Source organism: Ischnura elegans, chromosome 4, assembly GCF_921293095.1.
Source record: "Ischnura elegans chromosome 4, ioIscEleg1.1, whole genome shotgun sequence".
Lineage (NCBI taxonomy): Eukaryota > Metazoa > Arthropoda > Insecta > Odonata > Coenagrionidae > Ischnura > Ischnura elegans.
The window spans coordinates 66,439,666-66,456,634 of record NC_060249.1 but is presented as its reverse complement, the minus strand read 5'-3'; the positions used below and the strand labels follow the sequence as shown (position 1 = coordinate 66,456,634).

Below are 16,969 nucleotides of genomic sequence, written 5' to 3'. Positions count from 1 at the left end.
AATGCTTATGGCCCCAACAAATTTTTCTCTTATATAAATGAATGAAATATTTTCAAGGCAGTATTAGTAAGAACTATAAAGGCAAATGCATAAAGTTTGCGTCTTACAAAATGGTGTGATTTTTTTATTATTTTAGATGATACGGACGAATGTTGACCCTTACATCGTATACTCTAAAACTTTCGAGAAGATGATATAATATTGTGAGGGGACGTGCCTCTCCCTCTCGACCGGTCGTAGTTTGTTATTTTAAGACACGTGTTACTTATACAAAACTTACTTCATCAACTGTAAATTCACAAGCTTCGAATTTTCAGTTGATGAAGCAAGTTTTGTGTAAGCAACACGTGCCTTAAAATAACAAACTACGACCGGTCACGGGATTGCGCAATCTGACGTACGTGCGAAGGCACAAACAAAATTGCGTCGTGTAAAGCGGTGAATTGCTAGAACACTTGCGAGAATGCGTGGATGCGAGACGGCAAAATAGCCCTTATTCTACGCTTAGCTTTCGTTCATGCATTCGCGCAATTCCACGCCATTTTCGAAATAAATGCAGCTCTAACCAGCGCAATTCCGTGCCCCGTGTAAAACGGCCTTAAGACTTAAGGGCGCGTCGCGGCCTTTACGGAGAATGGTGAGGGTCGGGAGCATTTGGCCGCGATAGGATTGCGGAGGATGGGGCCCTTCAAGAGTGACGCAAAGCTATGAATGGCATGATTGAGTCTGGCCGGTGGGAGGGAGGGGGAGGAGAAGGCGGAGCGGTTAGTGCTGGGGGTGGGGCAGTTATGGCCATCGCCAGGCCTCCGACCAAATGCGACCGGCAACACCCCCCTCTTCGGCGTCCGGACCGCCGCGCCGGGACCGTCTCAGCACAAAGAATTCTTGTGTTTAAAAAAATCTCTCCTCGACGGGCCTCCCCATCGGAAGTATCTCAGCTCATAAACGGGGTGGCGCGCGCCAGAGGCTTGTGCCATGGAACAACGAGGATGGCATTCTGCTCGGGATGTACGGTGTCACAGGCAGAGGGGGCGGGTGTAACTTTAATTCTTCCCATTTGGTTTATCTACTTTGTTTCATTAAGTATTTGACTGTTTGCTCTCATGAAAATTACAATATACTCTCTTCCAGCAGTACTTCATCCGCTAATGATTAAGAATTGAGATATCCGTGCTACATTTTGTGGGAATAGATTTTGAGAATCAGAATTTTCGCTAATCCTTTCATAATAACGCTGGTCTAAACATAATGAAGATGTTAAATCATACTTATCATAAAAGCCTTTGTGTCAAAACATGTGTACCAATGCGACATGAGCTCTGATATTTTGTTCGTTATTGTGTATGGCTATATTTATCATGATACAAATAAATTGCTGGCATGGAACTTCACTACTTATTATGTCGTCAGGCAACATATGCTGTAAGTGAAAGAAAATCACGTTAGTAACCTGAAAATGGTGATACGCTCGTCTCGTAAATCTTATTAATAAGGCTAAAAAATATGGGTAATGAGTTATCTACTCTTAGTATAGCCTTATTATGTTTTTTAGCATCAGCAAATTCCATTTAAAATGGTAATGGTTTTACACAAACGATATAATGATTAAAGAATGTGCTTCAAGCTGTTCAGTTGTTGTAACCTTAACAATATGAGAGGTGGAGCACTTTTACCTGGAGGAGGAAACGACTATTTTTTAGGCCTGTTTTCTTTTCATTTTTTTTATATCAGTGCCTAAGAAGTGCCTTTTAGGACATTGTGTATCTTGTTCAAAATCTTTCTTGACTAAGAAATACGGGTTGGAACTTGGAAGAACAGCTTATGTGAAATCATCATCACTGACATAACTCTAGATCCATTTTGAAAATATTAATTAGCTAAATTAAACTTTCATTGGGCCTCAAATTTCCGGCTAGTCTCGTAGAGTTAACTTTATATACGAGTGATCCGAATCCCAATGTTGATTTTCCACGTTCTGAATATGATAACTTCCCAATCAGTTTGAAATTTTACAATCCATGGAGCTTGAAATTTGGAATTCATATTTTATCTGGTTATGAATCCCGCATTCAAATGTCATATAAAATAAAATAGGCAAATATCCATTTCACGAACAAATTCTATTGATATTATCAAATAGTTATCTACATTCGCTGACATGTATTTACCATGGTCTCGTTAAAAGATTTTTTTTCTCTTTATGCTCCGTATTCAAAATCCATTATCTAAATTCAATATCAAATTTATTAAAACACAGACTTAAAAAATGAACTCATCTACGTTATCTAATCTGGGCAATAGAGAAATCCTATATTTGGCGTCGGTAAATATATCAAGTGGATTCATAAAATATAAGATGCTATATATATGATTTGGACATGAATACGTCTTTTTTGTATACAGCTAAAAATATATCTGAAAGCTTCGTTGGTTGATCTTTCCCGTGCCAATTTATACTTTTATTTGCATTCATATGGACGCTTATTTAGCTCCTACCTGTGTTCTGGCTTTCCACCTTCGGTACATTAGCAATCATATTCGCATCAAGGGCTCGGTGCTTTGTGTAGTTTTTTCATAGGAGTGACAGCATCAATTCATCAAGTGCGCCGGCCAAAATAAAGGATTCATTATCGATCTTCCCATTGTCCTCACGCCATCACAAAAGCCTTTATCTCATATTTACGTGTTTTATTCGTTAATAATCGCCTAAAAGTACACAAACGAACCACATATCATTCAGTTAATTCGTACTACGAGGACATGCATCTCATGGAAATTCCACTTTTTGCGTATGTTGATTCATATCATTGGGTGAACTATCATTAATAATAGATATTTCGGAAAATAAACTTCGGGATATTTTGATTTAGTGCAGATTTCATGACATTTCCAACCTTTCTTGATGAAAATTCTCGTCATTTTTTTATTTTCTTTAAGTGCAGTATGTTCATGCTGGCGTATATTTGCGTGATTGAAATTTTATAGCAATTTTTTTTGCGGGCATAATTCGGAATTGCTAATCAGTTTTCACAGAATATATCGATCCCAATCAACTCAGTTGTCCTGTCAGTTATTGAGGTGGTCTCACAATCAGCAGTTTCGAGGTTTAATGGCTCCAAATGCTCATGCAGTGTTGTATGTGAATAAATTTATGCTGCAATGCAGTAAACGTTCCAACCGCAGCTAAACTCAAATTTCAAGTGAATACAAGATGCTTTTGCTTCACAATTGTGATGATAAGCATAATTCCTCCCAACGCCCACCAAGAAAAATAACTAATTATGCTGATATTATTTCCTTAATACCCCAAAAAGTGGTCCGGGCTCATTTGGTATATCTGTCAATCGAGAGTACAGGGCCGTTAAACATGTTATTTCACGGATTTTATTGCTGAAATGCGACTCGCGGCAGACCATTTAAAATTACCGACCAGGAAATGGATGTCGCACTTGAATATTGGGCACTAAAATGACTTCATTGTAGTGTGTGTAATCGCAAGCGAGACTACGCCACGTTATTGCTCCGCCGGGAATACCCTTTTATGCCTAGTGCCGCACCAATTGTGGCCTGCCCGCACCCTTCACCCCCGTTTACTCATCGGATGCGTTATTGCAAGCCCCCCCCCCCCCAGAATCAGTCCGCCGCATCTACTTCCTTCGCCACTCACTTCTGCATCCCGTAGCATCGCTGGAAAACGGCGTTCAGGGTGATCGTTAGAGGCGGAAGAGGCCGGCTTCGGTGCCGTTTATTCGCCGGCATAACAGTCGTGTGTTTCCGCTTTCCGGGTTACTTGCTGCAAGTAAAACCCCTCTTGGTGGCACTGAAGGTGTCCTCGTTGCCCGTGCTGTTTTGCTGGGTGAAGGAGGGTGTTAGGGGGGCCTCCATAATCCAAGACCATCTCCTCCTATACTTTGCGCCGGGAACAATCTCTTCCTTTCCGCAGACCTCCTCCTCCTGGCTAATTCAAACCGAGTGAGTCTCCAGACACTAAGCTATGTGAGTCTCCACAGAGTCATAAATCAAGCCCGTATGCACTACCTCGTCTTGCACGGTGACTTCAGCGGCAACAATCTGAGGGACCACTTCCATTGTGGATGGTTGTCGTTGGAATTTGTTTGAGCGCGGATTTTATAATAAGGCGCGGATTTTTACTGAGGCTTCCCAAGGAATCTTCAGTAAAATATTCGATACGTAGCATACATATTATACTTAGAGTAGATTTTTCCGTTTTCTCCTCTCTAAAGCAATGTTTAAAACTGAAATGGATCAGGGTAATTCTTAATTTTTACAAAAAACATTGAGTCCTACTAGTTTTAGCCTTAAATTTTACTAACCTCTCAAAACTGTCCATAAGTTTTAGCATTTTATTGAATCATTATTCTTCAACCTAGGTATACTGCTTACTTATCTTCAATCCGTCATCAATGAAGGTTATTTGTTGTGATTTTCTTTTCCCTCATAAATAATACGTCATTTGTCATTCTCCTGCGTCATTTTCTTTGCATTAAAGCACTTAAGCAAAGCACTTGTATACCTACTTACAAAAACAGCTACCTAATATTGAACTGGAATTATTTCGTGTTTTAGTAAGTCATGTTTTCGGTAAAATAAGTTATTTCGTTGAAAATTTTTCGTCATAATTAAAAACTAGTGACTTACATGAATTAAAAAGGAATTTGATTACATAACCTGGGTGGTCAGACCCAGTAACTAAGCATTCATTTAATAATTGCCTCCTCAATTTTGTGAAACGGTAACTTCTACCCTTGTTAATCCAGGAAACGTGATGGCAACTTTCCTCTTGAGTTAATTAAAACACTACTGATTTCAACGTTACCAGGTCATTATAGGTGCAAACTCTTAAATGCCTGCGAGTAATGCTGTATTTCGACAAAATTTAAGAGGAGGTGGCGGTGAAGTGAAAAGAGTTTGAGGGTGGGAGTTCTACTTAAAGCAAGTGATGCAGTGAATTTAATGAAGGGAGTGGTTTTATGAGGAATGGCTACTTTAGGGTATATGGGCAATGCCATGAGTCAAAATTTTAGGGAAAGAAATGCTCTCCGGAAGGTCATGATATATCACAGCTGTAAAAGGAGAACCTCCAGAATCAAAAGGGTCATTTTAAATCCACGAATCTGAGCACTAGTTAAGCTTGAATTAATACATTTTGTGGAAAATAACCTGATAATTCATAATTAGCTTAGCTATTCAAAATTCTTCGGTAACCCATTTGTCGCGTAAATCTTAAAAATATAACAATTTTTTATATCAATTCCTCAAATATTAGAGTGATGGAACTTCATGACCCCATGCTAGCCTATGTGCAAGTAAAATGATACCTAGCACCTTCACACCTACCTGTGGTTGCTATAGCAAACTTGCTGCAAACATAAGGAATTATTCTTCCAAGTTAGTCAAACAGCAATTGGGTTAATATTGCCTGTTATAAAGTTGTCTTCATATGAGATGATTAATAATTTACCGAAACATTCAGTAGTGAATTTTCATAAAACCAGCAGCTAAAGTTGACGCAATAAAGATACGTAAACGTTTGCGTGCCAGCAAGTTGCATTTTTAAATTGTCTTAACTTCATGGAATGAGTAAAGCTATAGTTTTATAATATTTAAACATTAATAACTTACAGCATCACTTGTGAAATATCTTCATTAGTTATACGATTAAATAGAGGTAAAATAATGAATTGCTAACAGATTTTCGGAATGAAGGAAGTTTTAAATTCTCTTGTAGCCCACGGTTTCCTAATCTCTGGTCTATTTGAAGTTCTTTTGTGATGATTGCATTACTTTAAAGAGATTGTGTTTAGTAATAAATGAAGCTCATAAATTGGAAATCCTCTCTCATTGGAAATTTATATTCATCCATATATAAGGTCTATATATGGGTGAATATAAATTACGTATAAGGTCTGATAAATAAGCATTTATAAATGCTCTACCCACTTGTTACAGCCCAAATCCCTTAGCCACTCCGGTGAATCATTTATCGTGACCATTCCTGTGATACTCTTGATAAAAATATTGATATTTAATAAAATCGATCACTCAGAGAAATTTTATCCACCAATCGCTACTCCGCATTATTTCGAGGCCCTGGCAATTGCAAAGAGCCATTTTGTAGAAGCTTATTTGGTGCGTGTATATACTCATTCGTGCGAATATTTTTTTTTTCCTCCATCCTCATCATCACCGATTTGTACGAGTCGGATGCAGGATTTCCTGTCCCTATCGAATTTAATTAATGCCATGCCTTTCGGGAAAGGCGCTCGAGAGCCAATGTCAATAGTTTCAGAGCCAATCAGCGTTTCCAGCAGTATGGTGTTGCGTATCACTCATCGCTCGAGAGCCATTGACTTGCTGCATACGGGTCGCTCCCGCAGTAGGTTATACGAGTGCCGCTACGGCATCGTTCCTGTGTGCTGAGCGCCCGGCGTCAGAATGACCCTTTGAGCTCGGAGCTTGTCGACTAGGGGTCCTCAGGCACCGGAGAGCGGACTGAAGATTCGCCATGTGCCCACCGGCTTCGGAATTTCAAGCAGTGCGTGCAGTCCGTCGGGAGAGATAGGGTTAAGTGGCCTCTCGATTCCCATAACCGAATTAGCGATGAGAGGCCCGTCACGCATTGAATGTTGCCATCCCTCTCGACGATTGGGGTCACGAACGTAATGCTATAGGAATTGATTAGATTATCGTTTGCGTCTGCGCATCACTTTGTGAATTTGTGTTTGGCACTATTTTATTACAATTCCTCAAATATTGGAGGGATTGAACTTTGTAACCCCATCTAGGAGTATGTAAAATGATATTTAACACATTTACAGTTGTGTTTGGTAGAGATAATGTGCTGCAAAAATTATTTTAATTTTCTGGATTTCTTTGTAATTTTGGAATAATATTTGCAGAATATTTTTAAAAATTTGCCAAATATTTTTAATCCGTAAATTATGAACTTTTCCTGCGCTTACTTATAAATTTTTAATCTTTCAATACAATTTTTTCCCGAATTCAAAGTAATGCTTCACCTTGCTGAGAATAATATTGATATACATGTAAGACTGAGTCATATTGAATTAATTGGTTAAATATACATTGCTCGGTTAATGCTAAAGTAATTTTCGGATAATAAAATGTATCATCGATGATAAAGTTGGAAAAAATAGTACGGCATTTCGTACTTTAAACCTTCGAAATGTTTCATGAATTGCTTGAGGAAAGGGTTAGAGAAAAACGTAAACGATCATATGACGGCTGAAAATTTAAGGCCTCAAATAATTTTATTTAATGAATTGTTGTGGCCAAGTTGTGCGAAATATTTCAGGGTATTTATTTAACATTTTGTAGGTAATTGTTTATTTGAAGCAAAAAATAAGTAACGGAACATTGAGTATTAAATAAACGCCGAAAAGTTTTTTATTAGAAATCAGTAGTTAATATCCATTTTTAATCCCCCATGGTTTCAGATATTTTTCTTGATGATACATTATGCTATCTTTAGCTATCCGCTTATTTATTTGGGAAGGAAAGAGAATCTTCTATATAATTTTATGATGCCACTATCATAAAAACAATTCAATTCAGCCTCTATAGATGCATGAATACCAAACGTATCTATATGAAGTAATAGGAACATTATACGTCATACACTTACGCGAAATTTATTCACTTAAATTACGAGTCATTAAATCAAACATGTTTACTGCAGTCAAATACTGTACTTGTAGAAACGTTTAAAATGATTTGTCCTTTTTTATTAGAATCTTTATCATGCTTTGTCGAGGAATATCCCGGGCCGTATAATCATCCTGTCACATCTTATTTGTATCGCAGTATCAGCTTTACGCCAATAAAAGTGAAAAAAGGTCCTTTCACTAATGCGGCTCTTCGCTTAAGGGTCCTCAGAAAAAAAGGCAGGGAACCCATGCTCTCCAAGAATTGCGACATAACACTCACTCCCGAAATTCTCCGTTTATGAGAATAACTTTGACAAAAAATCTCCTCGTCAAGGAGAGGGACAGAGCGGCGTAAAATCCTTACGGTTGGCAAAATACAGCCGGGGACTGCTCATCACCGCGTCGCAAAACAAAGACCCCTCCCTATTTGGGAGTAAGGGAGTAAGATGCGAGCGTAAAGCGAGGAACAATGTTCTTATTTGCATTCGTCTCATCGACTTTTTGTCGCCCTTCTCCCCACCGTCCCCAACGTACTCATTCGCCCTCGGGTAACCCAAGAAGGAGGGGTATCCCCTATTTTCTGTCCCTCCCACAACTTTTAACCCTTCGAAGCCGTCACTCCATCTGCAGAGCCTGAAGACACCTTGAAACCACAACCCGAGTCTTGCGAAGCTCATCCACTCGCATTGAGCTAAAATGACCCGGTATTTAAAACCTAATTGTGTTATGAATGAGAATAATTAAGATCGATATAATACAAATCAAATTTGAGCATCCGCACGGAAAATAATAAAAATTCAATAATTTAGGGTATTTATGACGTACACGGTTATAATAAACTGTATCCACTAACCACCCCTAGCAATCCACTTGAAGACAAGAGTGATTGTATCAATTTGACATGTATTTTTCGGTTGAACAGGCCCCAATTTCGATGAACACTGGCAATTTTTCCCCCATTTATCTCATGCAAGCGACGTACGGCGTAAATATCCACAAGAAATATTGCGACTCTTTAACCAGCAGGCATATAGCAGCCAAGTATGCTTTAATTCTAAAAAAACTTTCTTCCAACTTAAATTCATATCCAATTTCTTGTGAAAGTAGCCTACACAAAAAATTTCCTTGTAAATCCAGCTTCAAAAATAACTTGATGGTGCTGACATTTCTTTCTTATTATCGTATTGCACCGAGTATGGTGGGTTTGCATCGAACATTTTGAAAATTTCGGCCCCTCTCCTCCACGTAAATGGACCTTCCTCTTCAATTCACATCAAGACTTTTTCCTCTGATTTAATCGATTAATTATATTCTCTGACTTCCGCTCCCTCACTTACCTAATACTTCCCTTATACACGGATTTTGACATCCCTCCACTCAGTATTCGCTCAATGCAAACCCTCTCCTGCATATTTAATCCAGAAGTTTCCTCTAGTATCATGTGTAGCACCTCTTCTTGCCTATTCCTCGGTGTCAACTTAACCTCATCCATTTATCTTTTCGCCCACTTATGAAACATCACTAGTATTTTCTCTTCGTTCTCTCTCCGAGTCCGCTCACCCGCTCCATGAAGCACTACGCTCCAGATACAAGTCTTTTATTTAAACTCTTACGCAACGATCTTCTCATCGCTAAATCTTTCAGAATCAGAAACATCTCTCGGGCTTCCCACCGCGTTGAATACTTTGAATACTCCATTTCTGCCGTCGTTTCGATAAAATGATTTTTCATTGCCCTCCGGGGTAGTTGATGCCAGGTGTTCATGTCGCGTGCTTGCGTACAGTTTTAGTCTGTTGAGGATGGTTCTGATTGGAGAATTTGGATTGAGACAGATTGTATTTAAGGCCGCGACCTGAGCACCTGGCATCAACCTACCCTTAGGACGATGAAAAAGTATTTTATCGAAACGTCGGCAGAAATGGAGAGCCTAACCCAGTGGGAATCCCTAGAGGCATTCACAGCCACTATTCGCCGAAAGAATCAAAGAATAAAATCCTGTTGCAGAAAAGTTTCTCGGGTTTTCCACCGGTTGATGTCGTCCATGTCTCCCCACGTTTCGATCCGCGACTTGCTGATCATCCCCAGGGGATCATCCGAATGCCGTTCTTCGAAATTTTTCCAGTATATATAGACTCCATCCGAGGTCAGGTGTAACCTGATTTCTTCACGCGTGTTGCGGTTTTCCCGCCATTTTTGTTGTATATAATGGACTTCAATATTGGTCTCCAAACATTGCTGATTTGGAAGTCAATGTCCGCATCAACCGCAACAACTTCAACAGGGACAGAAGATCCCCTGAGGATGATCAGCAAGTCACGGATCGAAACGTCGGGAGACATGGACGATATCAACCGGTGGAAAACCCGATACACTTTTCTGCAACTGATACGCCGGGAAAACCTAAGATCATGCATAAATCAAATCCTTCCTGATTCATAAATACTCTCATTTTTTATTCTTACGCGTTCATTGGAAAGTTCCTATTTTTAAAATCCTCATTCAATGAGTGTTTACCCGGCGGATAATACAACCCTCGTAAGACGTTAGGAGGAGCAGTACGAAGAACAAGAGCTGCGTGGGTCGGAGGGGTCCTCCCCGTTTTCTTTTTTTTTTCTACCAAGCTCACCTAACTTCTCTTGCCTTTCTCCCATCCTTCCTCCAATGTGGTTTACGACTTTTAATAAAGTGAAACTACTCGGTGGCGCCTTGAGGGGACGAAGTAAGGGTTGTGGCGGTTGAAAGAAGGAGGCGGGGTGTCTGGAGTTGGCTAGAGAGACACAGAGACAACGTTGTCTCGTTTCCTCTGACTAACTTTCCTGCGAATTTTAATCTAAATCTAAATGGGTGTTAGGACACCAGCCGTTTGCAAAAAAATAAAAAAGAATTGTTCGCACTGAGTTCATCACTATCGTTTATGAAAGTCCTTTATTCCTCGAGGGAGAAACGAATCCCTATACCTATTCGTTTGGCATTATGTATCTTAATTTATTGTTTCTTACAGACCTATAAATATGATGAGGTTCTAAGATATTGCTCTTTCTGTCGCCCTTAAAGATATCTATTCCTATTGCTAAATCAGTTAAGACCTAGCGCTTCCTCTCCGAATCTCTAGCCGCTTCTAGCGTAATTTGTATAAAAGTTGCGGAAAGGCATATTGTCAGTTTAACTTGTGCTTAAAAGTGTGCAATATTAAGAGATGTTTAAGGTTTTCACCTTCCAAGTTGAGGCTCCGGGATCAAATTTCCTAGCTGGCAACAAGGGTTCGTAAATAATCTGACCTAATTCAATGCTTCCTTTTACGATGGACGAGTTAGAGTCCTGGGGACGCCGTAGTAGTGGGTACGGCGATGGATTGCGGACTGGAGAGCTTTGGGTTTAAATCTGGGTGCCATCCTTTATCCCCGCAGTAACATTTTTATCCGATCCGTCTTTTGCTTGTTTAATCTTCTTGCAAAATCGCGGATGATCCAGGGATCAGCTCCGACTTTCTACCCTGAAGATGTGATATTCACTCGGTAATTGCTTTGCAAAATAGTTTGAGGTGATCTTATTGAGGTGTACCTATCACCATCATCATCACTTGTCAACAATCCTAAGAATGGTTTGACGCAGCTCCTTTTCCGTTCTTGCGATCTACTTGTCCCTCAAGACTATCCTCTACGTTGCGAGGCCTTTTTATGATGTGTTTTACGTAGTTAATGAAATAGTTATTGTTTCGTGTCCCATTAATGGCAGACATAGAAAAGAAATCTAGGGTAGCTATACGATATAAGCGTGAGAAATACCTAACTCGGTATATTCAATATAATTTTGATCATTGAGCTTTCTTTTTATTCACACTTGCGTTAATCGAGTATTTTCCGGGGAGCGATTTCATTGTATAAATAAAAACAACCGTTTCATTAACCGGGCATGGCAACACAAGTACGAATAGAAGGAAGCTATTTCAATTGAGTCGTTTATAAATAGCGATTTTCATGCAAAAAATACACGGTTATAGAATAAACTATAGTTCGAATGAAAAATTCGAGTCGAATCAGCTTCACCACGAAAACCTAGTAGGGATTTTATGACACACAAGAAATAGATTTTCATGCATAATAGTTTTTTTCACAATTCCATAGACTATCACCATTCTTTTTCATCACTCATAATACCGCACTAGACACACACCGTTTACTTTTGCGCTTACACAATGTTGATAATACAGTCAATCATACCGCATATTAAACAGGCAGGTACACAAAGGTTGTACTCTTTGATGTTCTTAAAAAGGCACTTGAAGCGCAGTCAAATTACCACTCAGGGGGTAATTATAATAAAACTCAAAATTCCAACGTCAAACTCTGGGCATTGTCATCCCTGGCACTTCAATCATCATCAATAGAAAAACAAACAAACCTGGGAGAGATCAAGAGGAAAATAACAGATATGTGCTACAAATACCTTTGTATAAATTTATAGAAAATGTAAAAAAGTTATATTCACAAGAAAGCACTGGTGAAGTCTCCACCGAAGATTATATTCTTGAATTTTCTGCATTATAAATAGGATTTATAAGACGATAATATTAAAAGCAAGCATACACAAAAGTGAGTATAATAATATTTAAATGAATGCATCATGTTGAGACGTTGAAAATCAATTTAAAATAGCAAAGTGTTTTCAATATACATCACTCGGGCTGTTATATCGATGTTATTTACGATAAAAGTTTTATTATCCAACCTCTGCAATTTCACATTCCTTGCGTCACATCACTCGGATATTGATATTGTAAATAACCCACAACCAGAGTAACACCGAAACTGTATCGTCGTATATTTTGTTTTAGAAACGGCAGTTCTACTCAAACAAGGTAAACAATCGTCCGCATTGATTAAACTTTAGCAATGGGGTAGTTTCCTTCATCACAGAAAACGAAAGGTATTGAATGCGATTCGTTACCCATCATTAGTGTATTCATAATGTACAAATTATTTGGTTTTAGAAATCCCAGTTTAGACGAAAGCTAATGGCCAATTTCATAGCTTCGCACCCAGGTGGCCTCACACAGCGGAAGCCAGACGTCACACGGGCTTTTCCCAGCATTTATATTTAGCCGTCGCGTTTTTGCGCGCTTGAAATTTTTCACATTTCATTTAATCACGAAAAATAGATGTCGTCATTTAAAGTTCTAAAAGCGTGAGATATTACTCCAGGAGTAACAATCTTTTGAAATAGGCAGTAAAAAAATAATAGGAAATCATCCTATCGGAGCCTCAAAGCAATGGTATCTGGCCGTGGTGTCTCACCGCCCCCAGCCTCGGTGTGCCAGCGCTCGGCGGCCAGTCGAAATACCTTTCGGGAGGTGATGGCGTTTCGGCCGGTGCGGCACAGTCGGCGGAGTTCTACTACTTGCGGTGAGAAGTTCGTAATAGGCCCTTAGAGGACTTGAGTACAATTACATATCCGTCGAATTGGGCGTTAATCCGTTTTACCTCTGCAGTTTTTGTATGGTAGTGTAAATGAGGGGGTAGGTTTCTCAACTTCCACCTAACCATCCGCTCCTATCCGGTTACCCCTTCTCACAGTCCGAAGAACTGACTTTGCTTTATTATTCGTTTTTTTTCAAAACAGCAAGTACCAATGGAACCACTGTGTTTCTTAGGAAATAGCTGGTGTTTGTAATCCTTCTTAATAAGCACATGTCAATTACCGGGGGACTATCATCTTTTGTAGACAGTGATACGGTTGGTTAAGGGTTTGTGGTAAAAATTTGTGTAATTGCATTATGAACCGAAAATGGTCATTCAATGGATTTAGCCATGGCGTCGCAGCATGGTCGGCTAAATTGCCTTCTTTCACGTGATCTCGGACAGAGTTGGCGGCATGAGGCTGATATATTTTTCACGTCAAGAAAGCGACCATGTCTATTCTTCATGGTCATATTAAAAGAGGAGAGAGGGACGTAGGGAGGGGCGTCTACGTATAGTGATTTTTAAAGTTTCCCTGGGCGTGCGGTCAGTTCTTAATTTTCAATTCTGCAACCTGCATCGTAAATATTAGTTAGGCTTCTACGCATGCTAATGAAATAATGATGAGTTTGGGTATGTGATGCGCTCGATATACAGTTTCAATTATTCGATGAATACTTGTGACATGATAACACCTTCAACTATTATAATGTTTTTTCCAGTGAAATTGTATGAAATGTAAGTAAATTGTTGATGAAATGCACTTTCCACAACAAAAATAACATTTCCCTGCAATGAAACACACGCTGCAACAATCCACGAATAGCAATAATAATATGAATGGAAGAAAATATGCATTTGCATCGAATTTAATGGTATTTTTCATTAATTTGTTGGATATAGTGAATAAACAGTTATGGATATTTTGCATTCACCTGTGATACGCATATTTGGCAGTCATTTAAGTGAGCGATAAAAAATAAAATGAAGATTTAGCCGAAATCCAAGCTAATTGGTTTGAAACCTACAGCTGAGCTTTTAAGTCAAATTTCAGATGTGGTTTGGAGACCATTACATATCCTTATACATCTATCCTTTTTCAATAGAGTGAATGATGACCAAGTTTGAATAGCTACACTAATAAAACTGAACCAGCAGCTTTATCAGGTCTCTTATGAATTTTTCATTAGTTATTTTCATAAATGTGAAATAATTGTCCACCTTTTAAGTGGCGTATATGTGCAACATTTATTCAAGATTCATATGCTCCTTTTTTCTCTCTGAGGTGCTGTTTTGCTGTTAACCATGATAATTTAAAGTGTCAATTACTAATGGTGAGTTATAGAACGTTGGAAGTTTGCAGCCTGTGTGACTTAGCCAGTTGTCCAGAAATACATGTATGTTTTTAACTGAGCGTCGGCACCCATATGCGTGATCTATTCAAATATGTTTTGAATAAGCCACGTTTATTGCATCAGTCTCAAACAAACATACTTTGGCGATAACCTTTTTCCCTATTTTTCATCTTGGTAAATATATCTTTGTCTGAATTACGGTGATACAATGTTCAGGAAAAAATATCGAAAAGAGAGATCCCTAATTTTCTTTCACTAAATAATTTCCTGATTATTAAGGTTTGTTTTATTCTGCATGGGCAAATGCTTGAAATCCTCATTATCCATTTAAGGCATAATTGGATCAGAACGGGAATTAGGTGCAGTCCTAAAATCCGAAATACATTTTTATGGGATAAAATTGCAAAGAAAACCTGTTCGTATCAATTTAGATTTGAATTGCGTCAACTATTCATGACATGGCTTTAGTAAGGGCTAATGTTTGAGTGGTTGTAGTTGACAGGAAGACTAAATTATATTGGCTATGACAGTTGGATATAACAGTTATATTGACTGTAAACATTGAAGTGAGCCCTTCTTGGATAAAAATTAAATCGTAAGACGGCTATTATAGCAAATATAATTTCCGGAAAATATTTTTGATGGAACAAGTTCATAAAATATGGAATCACTTTCAGTTCCATTCTTAATGGAATTTCATTGAAAATAATTTTGTATTATTTTTGGTAATAATTATTTCTTTTTCTCCTCAGGTTAGTCCGAGATTGCAGACTACCGGAAATATTCCTAGGGTAAGAAATTTATCGATGAAGTACATATTTCGAGAAGTTTTTAATGCAACTCTTGTTTCAATTTCGGAATTACAACACAATTTTTCCTTTAATGATTTTATGTCATTGATGATCATTTTGCCTTTCATTTGCTATCGAATTAAATGTCAATTATTTATTGTGGTATAACATTTTAATAATGAATTACTGAAACATTGAGGAGACGAAATGTTGGAAACAGAAGTGATGAAAACCTTATTTCTGACATTTAGAACTTTGGGTATTGAGAATTGGGCTTTAACCATCACCCTATTCTGAGTTTTTTTTAAATTTATTATGATTTGGTTTTGATTGAGTAAAAGGTATTTTTTTGCAACTCAAAGTAAGTGAGTAAGCCGTAGATTTGGCATCCATTGTCTCTTAGAGTTTGCCCTAGCTCTAAAGGTAGAAGGTTAATTCTTTTTTTGGTAGATATTTTAAAAATAAAGGTTTATTACGACTCACACGAAATTTCAAGAAATAGTGGGTTACGTAGTCCGTCAGATAGAACGTCTGTCCGTTGTGTATTTTATGCTTTAGTTTATCCAGTAATGAGCAACGTAGACAGACACCGCATTAAGAACTGCCAAAGCAACCAAGATTGTGCGCAAATGATATTTTCTAATCTCTAAATACCAAAAGTTTATTAATGTATTATGGACATCTAATTTTCGTTTTTAGGATTAAAAGCACAACAGTATAATTATTTTTTATCGTCGCTTCAGAATTAAATTCAATATATATTCCAATACTGAATAAACAGAAAAGGTTAAATAATTAGCGTGAAGATTTTAAGAACATTGAAGACAAAGGTGGCTGTATATTCAGAAATCATCTGTTCACATGCAGGCTTGTCTTACTAAGAAAATTCAGAATTTATAATCGTGATTTAAGAAATATTTCATTGAAAATTGGAAGTTAAATTGCTATTTAGATTCGCCGAGGAACTTGCTTACGAAAGATTTCAGTGTTTACTTGGTTTTACACCTCACAAGGACATTTGCGCCCCCCTGAAACGACTGCTTGCCGTTAGAGTTCGCTCAGGAATCATAACTGGGGCAATATATTACCCTTGGCGCTGGTTTCCCCTTCCATGAAAACGCGCACTTTTACTAACTGCCTGACTGTCTCATTGAATTATCGCCAAATGCCTCCTCTGCAAGGAGAGGGGAGGAGAGAGAATCCCCCTACGGATGATTATGTCATTGCCCCGCCGGGACCTTGTACCATGAACTTAAAGCACAGACACAATCTCTTTCCGAAATGTGTTATGAGCGTGGGCCTTGCCCTTCGCTTCTGGCCTCGTACTATTTTTTCCCACTCCACCCGCGTTCTGGGTGATGTCTGCTGTTCGGAGACTGTGAGTAGTGTGTATTGTAGGGTATCTCAGCGGAAAAACTCCACTATGAAGCGACCATTAGGACAGAGCCTGATTTTGAGACGCTCGTAAGCGCGCTGGCTAATTACATTTTTTCCTTTCGCATGCTTTAAATACTCCGTAATATTTCTCAGAAGATGTGTGTACTTTCATTTCCGAGATATAATTTCTCTAAATGTAGGCCAAGTATCCATACAGTGTCTAGTGACGTAATCAATATCACCTTCACATACATAATATAATGGATAAGTAATGATTTATGTCGTTTGGTTGGATATTTGTG

General features: G+C 38.5%; 1 protein-coding gene across 2 annotated transcripts in view; it reads left to right on the top strand.

Moving 5' to 3' along the window:
* The window catches only part of LOC124157624 (CUGBP Elav-like family member 2), a 1,414,326-nt gene that overhangs the window by 336,913 nt on the left and 1,060,444 nt on the right, over window positions 1-16,969 (top strand). Inside the window, exon 1 of one of the 2 annotated variants that reach the window (XM_046532525.1) lies at window positions 15,272-15,290. The exons of the other annotated variant lie outside the window; for it this stretch is intronic. The gene's annotated coding sequence lies outside the window, so the exon portion shown is untranslated. Of the gene's footprint in view, window positions 1-15,271; window positions 15,291-16,969 lie in introns of those variants that run through there. 2 annotated transcript variants of the gene reach the window in all.